General features: G+C 36.8%; 1 protein-coding gene across 1 annotated transcript in view; it reads right to left on the bottom strand.

The window, feature by feature from the left end:
- The window catches only part of Adck5 (aarF domain containing kinase 5), a 458,263-nt gene that overhangs the window by 425,052 nt on the left and 16,106 nt on the right, over positions 1-17,105 (bottom strand). The gene's annotated exons all lie outside the window — the stretch shown is intronic.

Here is a 17,105-nt window from a genome sequence, read left to right as displayed (position 1 = left end):
ATTTGTTTGGATACTTCCAAAAGTGATGTCTGATACCAAGCATTACCAAAACAGAAACCTGCTTCTTCCACCTCAACAACAGACAAGCCAATGTTACCTTGAATGTCTCACTCAATGGTGTACCTCTATCACACAAACCCAACCCAAAGTATCTTGGAGTTACTTTGGACTGAACATTGTCCTTCAGGATACACCTGACTAAGAGTGCTGCTAAACTGACGGTAAGGAATAACATCATCCAGAAACTTGCAGGTTCAACATGTGGAGCTACTGTGTCCACTCGTTGATCATCAGCAATGGGTTTAGTCTACTTGAAAGCAGAGTACTGTTCTTCTGTATGGTTGAACAGTTCACATGTTACACAGATCGACACACTTCTGAATCAGACAATGTGCACCATTAGTGGTACAGTAAAGTCTACTCCTCTTTTCTGGATACCCGTATTGAGCTATACTGAATCTCCAAGAATAAGGTGATCTAATAATCTCATCAAAGAGTTCACAAAAATATCAGCGAACGTCGGTCTTCCCATACCTGAAGACATGCTTCATACATTTGGCCATTTGACATCACGTTCCCAGCCTATCCTCAAAGCTAAAGAACTGATCAACAGAGGGTTTAATGCTTCAGTTGAATGGAGACAGGAATGGAACAATGTAGCTCCAAAGGAGTGGCAGTCTCTGTTTAATACCCAACATCCACCAGCAGGTTTTGATCTGCCACATAAAATGAGGGTTGCCTTTAACAGGGTACGGACCAGCCATGGGGGATGTGGCTCGCTGCTGTATAAGTGGGGCATAAGAATTTCACCTAACTGTGACTGTGGTATGGAAAAACAGAGTATCCAGCATATTCTTACCAAATGTCATAACAGGGCGTACTTGGGTTCACTGAAAGATTTTGCTCAAGCCTCTAGAATGGCTATAGAGTGGCTGGAGAATTTAGATATAAAACTTTGAATATTTCAGGTGCCAGTTGATTGTTTTCATTTTTAGATTCTTACAACCCATACTGTCATTTTATTTTATATATATATTGTGTAATTTGCTTTAAGCTAAACAAATAGTATGGATAATGAATCTTTCAAGACTTTGAGGATCACATTTTTCGTCAACGACTCTGATAGTTTGAATCTTGAGCAGAATTTTTTGAAGAAAGGAAATTTTCCTCTTGCACTGATATGAGGCCTATAAACTCAATGTTATCCAGTCCGTATACATGTTGGTAGACGGGGATAGTTGGTTCGTAGATGATTTTCTTTTCCTCATGTACTTCAACGGGTTGGTTAGCATGCGATTCAAACTGAACCATAGGATCAATAATATATCCATTGTTGTTATTTTTTAAGGCTATCATATCAATTCTACGGGTACTGCCGTTCTCCGACAATCAAATATCTCACAGGATGAGATACCCATAGTGTCTGAAAACCTGTTTAGGAGGTGCCAAACATGATAGAGAGCTGAGGGATGTGGATATCGCTGTGAGCATCTTCTTTAAAGCCAGGTACATTTTAAGTCCCTTCGTTTCACCAAAAACAGCTTTCTATTACTTTGATGCTACGTAATGTCCAGATACTGTGTGCATTTTACCAGCCAGTGGATAACTGTCAATGCTGCTGCTTACCATGGTTTGAGTGGTGCTGCTCCACAGTTATAAAATAAAGACTGCATCACTTAACTGGCCATTTCCAGCAGATTTGCATAGATTCAGCACAGATGGCCAGATCGCATCTCACATTTAAGGAACTGATCAGTATCACAACTACATCTCTGTTCTACAAAGTCTCTATTAAATTTTTTTTGATCAATATGCAGAGCACATCCTTCATTAACACATCTGGGAAGAATGGCCAGGATTTCTACTTCTCATTATCTAAAACTAGTATGGGATTAGTAGTTACAAATTTATTCTTCAAGCTATTAGTATAATCATGGGTCTAGTGTTAAATAAATTTTTTTGGCAGTGTAGTTTCTATATGAATGTTTTTTAATATTAGGTTTAATCTTCTCATTGCCCTGCATGTCTGGGGTAGGGCTGTTTATCAGGAATACCACTGCACACAACATCATTTCTGTTAGGCACGTGCATGAGTGAATGATGTGGGTAGATCTGTCAGTTGGAGGAATTAGGACGAGAATTGTCTCGGTGTATTCATCATGTGAGGGTGCAGATGAGGATGAAGATGACAAGTTTTATGAAGCATTGAGTGATATTGTGGTCAGGGTCAACAACAAGGATAGGATAGTGCTAATGGGCAATTTCAATGCGAGAGATGGAAATAGAACTGAAGGATGCGAAAAAAGATGATTGGTAAATGTGGGGAATATATGGAAGCTAATAGGAATGGGAAGCGTTTGCTGGACTTCTGTGATAGCATGGGTTTAGCAGTTACAAATACATTCTTCAAGCATTAAGCTATTCACCACTACACATGGGAGGCTAGAGGTACCAGATCCATAATAGACTATATCTTAACCAACTTCGAATTCAGGAAATTTATTAGGAATGTACAAGTTTTCCTGGGATTTTTTGATGATACAGACTACTATCTGATCTGTAGTGAACTAAGTATCTCTAGGCCTAGGATAGAGAAAGTGAAATCTGTCTGCAAACGGATAAGGGTAGAAAACTTCCACGATGAGGAAATTAGACAGAAGTACATGGATATGATTAGTGAGAAGTTTCGAACAGTAGACAGTAAGCATGTTCAGGATATAGAAAGAGAATGGGTGGCATACAGGGATGCTGTAGTAGAAACAGCAAGGGAATGCCTAGGAACAACTGTGTGTAAAGATGGAAAAAGGCGAACATCTTGGTGGAATGATGAAGTGAGAGCAGCTTGTAAACGTAAAAAGAAGGCTTATCAGAAATGGCTCCACGTAGGTGAAAGAAACAGAGCAAAACAAATAGTTGCTGAATCCAAAAAGAAGTCATGGGAAGATTTTGGTAATAGCCTGGAAAGGCTAGGTCAAACAGCAGGGAAACCTTTCTGGACAGTAATAAAGAAAGGAAGGGACAGAAAAAGGAAACGAACAGTGTTTTGAGTAATTCAGGTGAATTCATAATAGATCCCAGGGAATCACTGGAGAGGTGGAGGAAATATTTTGAACATCTTCTCAACAGAAAAGGAAATCTTCCTGGTGGTGTTGCGAACAGCCAAGCTCATGGGTAGGAGGAAAATGATGTTGGTGAAATTACGCTAGAGGAAGTGGAAAGGATGGTAAATAAACTCCATTCTCATAAAGCAGCAGGAATAGATGAAATTAAACCTGAAATGGTGAAGTACAGTGGGAAGGCAGGGATGAAATGGCTTCATAGAATAGTATTAGCATGGAGTGTTGGTAAGGTACCTTTAGATTGGACAAAAGCAGTAAATGCACCTATTTATAAGCAAGGGAACAGGAAGGATTGCAACAACTATTGAGGTATCTCATTGATTAGTATACCAGGCAAAGTATTCACTGGCATCTTAGAAGGGAGGGAGCAATCAGTCGTTGAGAGGAAGTTTGATGAAAACAAGTGTGGTTTCAGACCACAGAGTGGTGGTCAGGATCAGATTTTCAGTATGCGCCAGGTAACTGAAAAATGCTACGAGAGGAATAGGCAGTTGTGTTTATGTTTCGAAGATCTAGAGAAAGCATATGTTAGGGTACCGAGGGAAAAGATGTTCGCCATATTGGGGGTCTATGGAATTAAAGGTAGATTATTAAAATCAATCAAAGGCATTTATGTTGACAATCGGGCTTCAGTGAGAATTGATGGTAGAATGAGTTCTTGGTTCAGGGTACTTACAGGGGTTAGACAAGGCTGTAATCTTTCACCTTTGTTTTCGTAGTTTACATGGTTCATCTGCTGATAGGTATAAAATGGCAGGGAGGGATTCAGTTAGGTGGAAATGTAGTAAGCAGTCTAACCTATGCTGACGACTTGGTCTTAATGGCAGATAGTGCCGCAAACCTGCAGTCTAATATCTTGCAAGTTGAAAATAGATGCAATGAGTATGGTATGAAAATTAGCCTTTCGAAGACTAAACTGATTATAAGTAATGAAAATCATTTTTTCCGTATTGAAAGAATCTTAATAATAAATGTAAGGAATTTATTTAAATTTCAACCTATTCAATACAGTGTAAGATGTCAACGTGTTAGTTAAACATCATTAAAATAGTTGAGACATGTTTCACCCCTTTTGTGGGGCATCATCAGTCACATCAATAACTCAAAGTTCCACCAGACGTCTGATTGGAAAATTGTAAGACATGTTGCATGAGTGAATACATTAAAAACTTTACAATATCTTATTATTAACAAAATATCAAATTGATTAAAAATATGTTGTACTGGTGAACACGCTTGTGAAATTTCACTTAAACAATGGCTGCCATATGTGTAATAAATGACAGTAGTGATAGTCTAAAATCTTATGCGATGCCGAAGTTCGAAGACAGTTTGAAATTTATATACAAATATTGAGAATGAATGAAATTTATTATATTCTGCATTCATTCTCAATATTTGTATATAAATTTTAAACTGTCTTCGAACTTCGGCATCGCATAAGATTTTAGACTATCACTACTGTCATTTATTACACATATGGCAGCCATTGTTTAAGTGAAATTTCACAAGCATGTTCACCAGTACAACATATTTTTAATCAATTTGATATTTTGTTAATAATAAGATATTGTAAAGTTTTTTAATGTATTCACTCATGCAACATGTTTTATAATTTTCCAATCAGACGCCTGGTAGAACTTTGAGGTATTAATATGACTGATGATGCCCCGCAAAAGGGGCGAAACATGTCTCAACTATTTTAATGATGTTTAACTAACACGTTAACATCTTACACTGTATTGAATAGGTTGAAGTTTAAATAAATTTCTTACATTTATTTTTATGACTAAATTGATGTCAGTAGGTAAGAAATTCAACAGAACTGAATGTCAGACTGCTGATACAAAGCTAGAACAGGTAGATAATTTCAAGTATTTAGGTTGTACCTTCTCCCAGGATGGTAATAAAGTGAGAGTGAATCAAGGTGTAGTAAAGCTAATGCAGTGAGCTCGCAATTGCGATCAGCAGTATTCTGTAAGAAGGAAGTCAGCTCCTAGACGAAACTATCTTTAGATCGGTCTGTTTTCAGACCAACTTTGCTTTACGGGAGTGAAAGCTGGGTTGACTCAGGATACCTTATTCATAAGTTAGAAGTAACAGACATGAAAGTAGCGAGAATGATTGCTGGTACAAACGGGTGGGAACAATGGCAGGAGGGTAATCGGAATGAGGAGATAAAGGCTAATTTAGGAATGAACTTGATGGATGAAGCTGTACACATAAACCAGCTTCGGTGGTGGGGTCATGTGAGGCAAATAGAGGATGATAGGTTACCTAGGAGAATAATTGACTCTGTTATGGAGGGTAAGAGAAGTAGAGGGAGACCAAGATGACGATGGTTAGACTCTGTTTCTAATGATTTAAAGATAAGAGGTATAGAACTAAATGAGGCCACAGCATTAGTTGCAAATAGAGGATTGTGGTGACATTTAATCAATTCACAGAGGCTTGCAGACTGAACGCTGAAAGGCATAACAGTCTATAATGATAATGTATTTATGTATGTATGTATGTATGTATGTATGTATGTATGTATGTATGTATGTATGTATGTATGTATGTATGTATGTATGTATGACCGGGCGAGTTGGCCGTGCGCGTAGAGGCGTGCGGCTGTGAGCTTGCATCCGGGAGATAGTAGGTTCGAATCCCACTATCGGCAGCCCTGAAGATGGTTTTCCGTGGTTTCCCATTTTCACACCAGGCAAATGCTGGGGCTGTACCTTAATTAAGGCCACGGCCGCTTCCTTCCAACTCCTAGGCCTTTCCTATCCCATCGTCGCCATAAGACCTATCTGTGTCGGTGCGACGTAAAGCCGCTAGCAAAAAAAAAAAATGTATGTATGTTCTGTACAAGTGGGTAATGGATTGGATTAGTTCAAGACAGAAAGAGGAATGCAACAAGGTAGCTCACCTTCCCGGTTACCGTACTTTTTATTGCACTTATATGATTATAAAGGAAATCAAAGAGGTGGGAAATGCTTTGGTATTTGCTGATGACGTGGCTATATAGGGAGAGACAGAGCTAAATGTACATGGATGATTAGACGAATGGAACTCCAAGTTTAAAGAGTACTAGCTGACAATAAGAGCAAGACGGTAGCAATGAGTATGACCATAACATCTACCCAGTGAAACCTTATGCAAGAGGGAGAGAAAATTGAATGTGAGGAAGCTTTCAATTATATGGGAAGTACAATATGAAGTGATGAAAGTACCAAACTTGAAGTGCAGAACAGAGTAAGGAAGGAATCCAAGTTCTCCCACCAAGTGCAGAACCTAGTGTGAGACAACGGAGTTTCTGGGAGAGCCTATCATGACATACAGCCAGGAGTGCTGCATAATTAATAAAAGAGAACTGAACAAATTACAAGTGTATGAAATGAAGTTTCTGCAGTTGACCATGCAGAGGACTAGAAGCAAGAAAATTAGAAATGAAGATGTCAGAGAAAAGATGATAGCAGGCCTTTCAATGGCAGAGAGGCTGAGTGCTGCATGACTTAAGTGGTTTGGACATGTGAAGAGGATTAGGGAGAGCAGAACACCCAAGACAATACTTGAACAAGAATGTATGTGGGATACAACAATTGGACGATACAGGAAGAGGCAGCTGAATCGGATCACAGATAATCTAGAAACTAGAGGAAAAGATTGGGGAAGTATAATAAGTAGGGCCCAGATATTTGTGTAGGTAAATATTTTGTTCTATTAACACTTAGATTTGATATTTGTGATATGTTGGTATTTCATGCCTAATACTGCCTAAAAACATGGGTTTCAAAGTAAATATGTGACCCATTGCACGTAAAGGGACCAAAATTTAAGATATTACCAAAATTTATTAGGATCAACCTATTCAATACAATAGAAAACTGCATTTCTCATAATCCAGGAAACGCTTAATTACATGAATATTGATATTAAAACATGAAATCATTACACATATGACATTAAAGAGTCCACTTGTAAAGCAAAAGTTTGCACTTAAATTGTTGCATTTCTATTGTATTGAATAGGTTGATCCTAATAAATTTCGGTAATATCTTAAATTGATGTACATTTCAATACGGACCAAATATGAAATTTGTAACATGTAAGGGACCAAAAGTTGGCAATGGAAATTTTACAGCAGAGCTGAACAAAGTCTGGGGTGTAAAAACTGCATTTCTATATTTTGACCTCTAAAGCTACCTATAGGTAGTTAGTTCGATTCTTTGTCACAAAATGTCAAAAGTGCTTCTTTGAATGAATGTAATCAGCTGGAAAAGGGACTCAAAAGTCGCTTTTGGGATTTTATCATTACCGACTCTAGGTCCCATTTCAGATTACATCATAGCTGAGTGAGCAAGATAGCCATGCGGTTAGGGTCGATTCTCATAAATCACTCCTGTGAAATCCTTGAGTCTTTAACATTAAAATTCACGGATTGAATATGGTTTCAAAGAATGCACACTGGCTTCAGAAAATCCTAAAGTCCATCTAAATTCACTTGTTTTCTTAAATAGACCTAAAGTTCATCTAAGATAAATCCTACAGTTTATCTAGGTTGTAGAATTGAAATTCACACAATAATAAAATTTTCATGAATCTAATTATTAGTGTTGGTAGATTTTGGGTGTGACTGAAGTAGTTCTGTCAATTGAAAAGGTGTGGATATTGTATAGTACGCATATCTTTTTTTGAGCCCTAGTTCCCATTCAGCACTATGGAGCTCAGGGCTCAAGAAAAGTTTTGCGTACTATAGGTCTTCAGATATTAAATGTCATTTCACCATAGTCTAATAATAATAATCACATGTTAAAAATCATATGCCACCTTGTTTAGGCTTAGAATTTAACAAGTTGAATTGGGACATAAAAGATGCATTTCTTTTGTGAATTTGTGTGCATTATGACCACTCATCTTATTTTATTTCATTGTAGAAGGACAGATTGTCATCTTGATATTATTCAGGTGAATTAAGGGCTAAAATTATGACAAAAACAAGAGATGATACAAATAAGCACTCTAATGGGTTAATTTGTTAAGATTGAGTGTTAATAATTTCCTATAGTACGCTAGGATGTTCTTTTAAGAAGTGAATAGTGCTCAAAGGAAATGGCCAATAATTCACAGATTGTGAATTCAGACAGGTTATTTTAGAGAAAATTAAGGAATGAAGAAGATATAACAGAGAGCTGTCATGCTCTGAAAGAAACTGAGGAATATATTTTAAGATATTAAGATATAATTTATATTTATTATTAATAATTTACATTTAAGATATCATTTAAGATAATCAAGTCAATTCTAAAGAGAGTGGAATCTTTGAGAAATAATGTTAACTTTTAACATGAGGAAATAGATGAGATAATTAAATGACAGACTTGTAGTAATTCATTAATCCATTAATGATTCAATTATGATGAAAGTGGTAGCATTTTCTAGGTGAATTTAAACTTAAATCACTTGAGAAGGCATATTTAACGATTATCAAGGATAATAACTGATTATGATGTTAATTCACATCATGAATGACTCAGTCTAGTGAAAGATAGATTAGGAGCTACTTTAAACAGTGTAAATATATTGTAAATAATTTATTTTATTTTATTCAATTCTAGTGTTGGAATTCAGGAGTTTAGGTAATCTAGTTGAGAAGAATTTTTGCAGAATTCAGGAGCTTTGGCAATCCAGTTGAGAAGAAATTTTGTTTAACCCTGGACCGCGCGCGCCACTCCGTATCACGCTACTGTGCGCTCGGCGGTGTTTGGAAAGCACAACTTTCTCGCACATTATGTGAATTTTATCATTCTTAGGTTAAGAAAATTTATTGAAATAATTGAAAGATGTCATGTGTATTCTAAAAAGGCAAAAATATATACACTTCATGAAATTGAACATGTTTTAGAGAACACACAAATACAAGTCAAGAAATTCAAACACGTGACTCCTCTACATAGAGTTATGAAATCAAATAGCGGATTACTGTTCCCAATGAAATGAAGCACATTTAGTTTTCATCTTCAACTTCTTGACTGCACTTTTCACAGGCAACCTTATGCTGACTATGATTGCGGCACACATTTCGACGACATAGGTCACAGGTAACACCAGTCTTCGTATTTTTGTGCGTTCCACAAATGAAGCAGATTTTCTTTTGTGATGCACACTTAATAGAGACAGAAGCTGAGCTTTTTCTCGGAGATTTACCTCCATCAGACTCAGTCCCAATTCAGTGAGATATTTCCTTCTCACACAATCCTTTGATGGGCTGTTTGCCAGAAATATCTTGTATGAGTTTATACCTGCAACATCGAGTTCACGGAGAAACACTACAAGAGGCCTTCACCTGGTTTTCCTTGCTGTTGTATATGTAGAACACATCTGATAACAGTATCTGTACCACCCTTGGTCCCATTATAGTCAACGATGACGAATGGTTTATTACTTGTGGGATCTATTTCTCCTTTGTCATGCATAGTTGATAGAAGAAGGACAACTGTCTTCTTTTTCGTCACATAGGACACTAGTGTCATAACAGGTTGAAATCCAAACATGCTAGAGCCCACCTGGCGAGATTTGTCCATTAGAAATTCTGGAGGTACTTCCCTTATTTTTTTTAATTGTCCCGATGAATGTCAGTCCTTGCTCCAATCGGTATTCGGCTAATGGAATGCTACTATAGTAATTATCAGTGGTAACATTCCTATGTGAATTCTTTATTGGGTCAATTAGTCTTTTGACGATGTCCATCGGTTTGTTGGAACAACTGTAAGGACCTTCGGCTTGTTTGCCACAGTAGAGTTCCAAATTGAACGTGTAAAATGTTCTACTGTCGCACAGAGCGTAGAATTTGAGCCCATACTTAGCTGGTTTTAGAGGCATATACTGGATAAATCCACAGCGGTCACGGAAAGCTACCAACATCTCATCAATTGTTACAAACTCCCCAGGAGAGTAGGAAGCCTGACAATTAGCAACAAACTTCAGATGGAATTCCCTGATGGCTGCTAATCTGTCTGTCGCAATTCGTACGTTTCTAGTACTTACATCATCAAAACGCAAACATCTCATCAAAAACAGAAAGCGCCTGGAGCTAAAATTTGCTCTCAGGATTATCATTCCAGTACCATCTCGTGACCAAAGTACTAAAGTATCTGCACGGTTGCCCTTTTTAGTTGCAATAACAAATAATGCCCCAAAAAGTGCCATAATCTTGGTACGTGTAGTATCCTTGTAGTCCCCACTTCGCGATTCCGGATTCTTTGACCGACACTTGGCAACGTAAATGTTAGTATATCTTACGATATCATCGATCATTTCTAGGGAAATTATTTGCAGGAAAGCATCCATCGGTGTTGGAGTATTTCGTGCACGTGCTTTTGGCCCGGGAAACGCCTTCACGATATTTTTCGAACGGGTTCTAGAATCATTCAGAACCACAGGAGTACTTTTCCAGATCGTTTCACCATCTTTTCCAATATATCATATGACGTTGTTGTACTCCATGTCCTCTTCCATTGGAATATCACTCGTAATAGATTGTGCGGAGTCACTAGAATGATCATCATCTACGAACCCCTCTCCTTCAAAATCGATGTCACTTTCGAAATCACAGTCACTGTCTACTCCGTCTTGCTCCGAGAGTTCCATAAGACACTGTTCGATGTCATCAGGTTGAATATATCTTCTTCAATCCCTGTAGCGAAAAAAATAAAAACAGATTACTATATTTATATACGTATAATACTTCATACCTGCAATTATATACATAATGAAGTATCCACCTCCATTAGTCACTAAAACATTCTGCAAGGAACGTTGTTACAGCGGAAATAATGTATAACACAGCTTGGAACAATAAACGTAAGCTCAAAAATATACTTACATTTCTGTGCGCGTTGCGGTGTTAGGACCACTGCCGGCAAGCTGAATGGGGGAGGCTGTCTTCACGACTGTTCCCATGCTGAACTGCAGCATTACACAACATATCAGTAGCGCTGTCTGATGCTTAGCAGAGTAAGCAAAGATTAGCAGTGGAGGTAATCGGGCTGAGTTCGCATTAAACAATAATACAAATCAATAATTGGAAAGAGCTGTCCAAACACCGCCTACGCGCGCGGTCCAGGGTTAATCATGTGAGCTTGCTTACTTAATTCTTCAAGGATTTTACTGTATAGTCTACTGGTATTCCCACTTGTTTATTTGTTACTCATCGGATAGATGAATGAATGGGATATATATTTTTCTTCCTGCAGTGTATTGTTCTAATCATCCCATATCTTTGAAGGAAAAAGAAGAATACCTTGAAATGTTATAAAATTTATTATGTATATTTTCATGAGTGTGAATTTCAATTTGAAGGACTTTTGAAAGAACTGAACAACATCAAGAAAGATAAGATTGTAAATTTTGCAAATTTGAGAGAATGTTTTTCTTAAATATATGTAAGTTTCCAGTGTATTTTGTGTCATTTACCAGACGCCTTCCAAATCCCGCCACATCTAAAAATGCCTCAAATATTGAATTGTTGCCAACACAAACAGTATACCTCTGGATTCCTCATGTTCGCCAAAAGGGCAATTGGGGGCAGTGGGAGTAGGTCCAACTATTCAATATACACACAGAAATGATGTAACTATGTTTTTTCATAGAATATTCACTGGGACTAGTTTCGACCTTGATTTGAAGTAATCCACAGCCATTATATTAAAACCATAATTAGTAGAATATAAAAAATAAACACTGAAGCAAAATACATCTAAAAATATAATGAGAAAGTACTTTACAGTTATCATGTTAATATACATTTTAGTCTGAATAACTGGCAAGATTTTTGAGGTTTCGTCTGTCAACGTTTTATTTTATGATAATGAAGACGTTTTAATATGAACTTTCAGTGCATAAACCGACACAACAATTTAAGTGCAAACTTTTGCTTTACAAGTGGACTCTTTAATGTCATATGTGTAATGATTTCATGTTTTAATATCAATATTCATGTAATTAAGCATTTCCTAGATTATGAGAAATTTTATTTGTGATGTTCATTCGCTGAGAAAGAGAATGGCAGTTCTTGAAATATGTAAGCAAATTAAAATATTGAATTAATGGAGGATATTAAATATTGACAGGGCGGACCTAACCACAACCTCTTATGTTACTCTATATACCATATAGCAGAGCATCTCATCTCCTTCCTCCCAACTCTTCCCAGCCCAAAGTTCGCAACATTTTTGTAACACTACTCCATTATTACAAATAATAAATTTCATCTTGATCCGAGGTGAATTCCAATTGTACGTTTGGGAAGTTCCACCTTGATATACTAACAATTTGTTGGTTATTTTGATCCACCTTTTCAATACAAATTACAGTTTGTGTTGCTAAGTTGTAATGTTACAACACTAATTTACCGGGACATGTTTCGCTTTTATTCACAAGCATCATCAGCCTATACAATTGCCTCAAGGTTTGTCATATTTGGATTGTTGTTACAAATTTCATTACATTGAATGTAAATCTAATTTCAGTGATAACAATATTTAAAACACAAGAATAATATAAAATTATGACAATATGATTTGCAATGTTAAAATGGAGTAACTCTTAATTCTAAAACACATTGACGTCCAAAACACAGTTTTTACAATTTGAAAATTTGGCTAAAAATTGTTTGCAATGTTAAAATAAAATTAATTCAACTATAATTTGGCATTAAAATTTGAGTCATAAATATAAATATTGGATGTTAATATATAGGAGCCATAGTTTCTGAAGTGCGTTGGTTTCTAGAATACAGTAACATTTCAGTATTGAGAATTTTAGTTAAGAATTGTGCTCTCTAAATAATGTTATTTAAAGAGACTGTAATTTTGCATTATGCGTGATTAGTCATGATGATAATCTAGAATTGAAGTCTTGGGTTCATTGGAAAATGGCTTCTAGATTTGATAAGGCTTGCTGCTGCAGTTTGGCAATTTGATCAGAGGAAGTATTGACATACTTAATTCTTGTTTGTAGCGACCAGACTCTCCGTTGGAAGTTGATTGTTTTGATGTAAGTTATGGTTAAAAGGGGCTTCAATCTAAATTTTGAGTATCTGATTATGTTTCTTTCAATTTATAGAATGCAAGAAGTATCCCCTTGTCTGCTGCTACAGAATCTTGTGGACCTTATTGCGTTACTGTGACTATTGTCTGTTGTGGCTCTACTCCTTGTGTTAAAACAACACTTCCTCTGATCAAATTGCCAAACTGCAGCAGCAAGCCTCATCAAATCTAGAAGCCATTTTCCAATGAACCCAAGACTTCAATTCTAGATTATCATCATGACTAATCACGCATAATGCAAAATTACAGTCGTTTTAAATAACATTATTTAGAGAGCACAATTCTTAACTAAAATTCTCAATACTGAAATGTTACTGTATTCTAGAAACCAACGCACTTCAGAAACTATGGCTCCTATATATTAACATCCAATATTTATATTTATGACTCAAATTTTAATGCCAAATTATAGTTGAATTAATTTTATTTTAACATTGCAAACAATTTTTAGCCAAATTTTCAAATTGTAAAAACTGTGTTTTGGACGTCAATGTGTTTTAGAATTAAGAGTTACTCCATTTTAACATTGCAAATCATATTGTCATAATTTTATATTATTCTTGTGTTTTAAATATTGTTATCACTGAAATTAGATTTACATTCAATGTAATGAAATTTGTAACAACAATCCAAATATGACAAACCTTGAGGCAATTGTATAGGCTGATGATGCTTGTGAATAAAAGCGAAACATGTCCCGGTAAATTAGTGTTGTAACATTACAACTTAGCAACACAAACTGTAATTTGTATTGAAAAGGTGGATCAAAATAACCAACAAATTGTTAGTATATCATAGCATAGTTCAATACGGGTCTAATAATGAGATTAGTTACATGTAAAGTTCCACCTTTCCACCACTTTAAAATCTTACAATTTTCTTAGATTACAATAACATAATTTCTTTTTAATTTTTTTTTTGTTGGTACATGTTTTGTTTTCCATGGAAAACATCTTCAGCCGTGATCTTGAATGATAGTCAAAATATACACAAAAACAAAGTAACATAGGTAAAACACATTTAAAAACAACTCGCCCTTAACTAGATAAAAGATTTAAATATCTAAAGGGTTAATGGTTTTCTCTTTGTTGTCACTGTTTGGCACCTCTTGATGTAAAAAATGTGTTCATGAAAAGCCACTTAAAAACTATCCTAAAATAAATGGATCTTAAAATGTCTTAATAAATAATCATAAAACAGTAGTGTGTAGCTATGCAAGTTCTTGTAACATTCAACTTTGGTGTGAGGGAAAGGGGAATTTTTTTGTCAGATGAAGTGGCCTAGGCCTAATTGTGTTCATGATGGAAAGCGACTCTTTGTGATGCGGCTGTGTACAAATCTGGAAAGGAGAACACATGACGGAGCTTGATAGCGAAAGTGACCGAAAAAACACCGAAAATTCTCTGCTATGATTAGCCAAATGGAAGAGTCTGGACATACATATACCTCAACTGAACAAGATCTGGAGATAATAAAAAGACTGAAGAAAGGGTGACTCATGAATACAACAGAGAACCTATTCATTTTACTGGACAGATTCTATAATAATCATAATCTGAACGAAAACATAGAAAATAGGAATCCTTTATTTAATTCAATACCTCCCTTATTAAATCTACTCGCGTCAATAACAAAATAAGACTACAGAATGAAGTTTTTTCCCCCACCTAGAAGGAACATTTACCCTCCACCTCCTTCTGCAGCTGCTGTTCGCCCTCCCTCACCAAGCATCGCAGACCATGCAAGGACACACAGATACAATGCTAGGAGGAAAGCAGTGTTGAGCGCAGTAGGAGCCCCGGTATGAGTCAGTCGTAAGGGGTGTCAGGTGGTGAGTAAACTCAAAGTCTTAGTAAACATGACAATTAAATCACTTTCAATATCAAGCTTCAAAATTTGTTCTCCTTTCCAGATTTGGACACAACCACATCACAAAAAGTTGCTTTCCATCTTGAACGCAATTAGGCCTAGTCCACTTCATCTGGCAAGAAAATTCCCTTTTCCATCACACCAAGGTTGAATGTTACAAGAACTTGCATAGCTACATACTATTGTTTTAATTATTTATTAAGAAATTTTAGGATAACTTTATTTTAGGATAGCTTTTAAGTGGCTTTTCATGAACACATATTTTACATCAAGACGTGCCAAACAGTGACAACTAAGAGAAAACTATTAACTCTTTAGACATTTAAATCTTGTATCCAGTTAAGGACAAATTATTTTTAATATTGTGCTTTACCTACATTATCACACTGGGAGGATGTAATTTTCTCCCACTTGAACAGGGAGTAGGCACAGACTCCATGCCCAGAACGGATCCTGTTCAGTGTACTCCATGTTTCTCTTAAAAGTTCATCACCCGAGGAACTAAAATCTTTGATGCTGAATAGTGGCCAGTGCTGAGAGTCAGTTTTTAATGTTCAATCTTCCTTCCACTGTGCAGTAGGGCAGAAACCGCTTGCAGATAGCATCTGGGCACACCGGATCAGTGGAGATCTTGATTTAAGCCGATTTGTTTCAATGGCAGGAATGTCATCATGGAGTTCCTTCGGCAGGAGTGCCATCATAAATAGGCAGCATGGAGTTCTTTAGAATTTTATTATATTGCCTTATAAGCGCTTGTGTCCTGCGAAGGGAAGGTGGCACGACATTACTGAGCATTACTGATTACTGATATTACCTAATGGCTGTAGAAAGGTGTGGATCTTATTAAACCTGAGATCATTCTCATTGTGTTGTTCAGCTGGGTGTCGACAAGCTTCACATGACTACTGTTGAGCCATACTGGACAGCAATATTCAGCTGCAGAGAAGACTAGGCTCAGTGCAGAACACCTCAAGATTGTGCCAGAGACACCCCAAGTTGTTCCTCAAAGCCTCTGCACGGTGTTGTTACAGCTCTTTATTTTCGCTGCAGTGTTTGAAAGGTGCTGCTTAAAGGAAAGTGTCCGGTCAAGCACTACACCCAGATACTTAGGAAACCTGTTATGTCTGAGAACTTTTCCTTCGAAAGGTATTTGGAGAGTACATTGAGCCATTTTGTGATTTAAGCGGAAGCAGGACACTTCAGTTTTGTTTGCGCTTGGTTGAAGTCTCTACTTTTTAAAGTAGTTCCCAAGGATGGCTAGGTCTTTGGTGAGTACTTACTCCATTTCCTCAATGTTGCCATGTCTTATGGCCAATGCTATGTCATCAGCGTAACAGAATTTTTTAGAATGATACAGTTTAAGGCGAGTCATATACGAAGAGGTTAAAGAGGAGGAAAGCCAGTACCAATCCTTGTGGAAGGCCGTTGTTTAATTTTCTTAGTTTGCTCATTTTGGTTCCTAAAACAACTTGGAAGAGTCTATTGCTGAGCATGTTTCCAATGATGTTTACTATCGTCTTACAGGTTATACTGCAGTCCTTCTCTCCACACTGTACCATATGCTACAGTCAAATCTAGGAAAACAACTTGGTCGCAGCAGCTGCGGTTCTGCCTGAAGCCCACTTGCTGTACAGGAATGTTTGTATCTATGGTAGAACTGATCCTGTTATAAATTAGTCATTCAAGAAGTTTGTAGCAGCAGCTAAGCAGAGCAATTAGTCTGCAACTTTGGGGCTGATGTTTAGATTTCCCAGGCTTTAAGATGGCGAGAATTTTCGTCTTCTTGAAATGTTTTGGAAGGATACCAGTTTGTAATATATGTGTGAAGAAGCAAGCTAACCATCTCTTAGTATTTTGTCCTGCATTTATAAGGAACTCATGGTGTATGCCATCAAAGCCAGGAGCCTTGCCAGCTTTCATAGACTTTATTGCATCACTGACTTCTTCTAAAGTGAAAGTCTCTCAGTATGCAGAAGATGATAGAGATGAAGATTTGAGTATTTGAGTATTTTCACTAACC

The sequence above is a fragment of the Anabrus simplex genome, chromosome 1 (assembly GCF_040414725.1).
Source record: "Anabrus simplex isolate iqAnaSimp1 chromosome 1, ASM4041472v1, whole genome shotgun sequence".
Taxonomy (NCBI): domain Eukaryota; kingdom Metazoa; phylum Arthropoda; class Insecta; order Orthoptera; family Tettigoniidae; genus Anabrus; species Anabrus simplex.
This window is presented reverse-complemented; position numbering and strand designations above follow the sequence as displayed.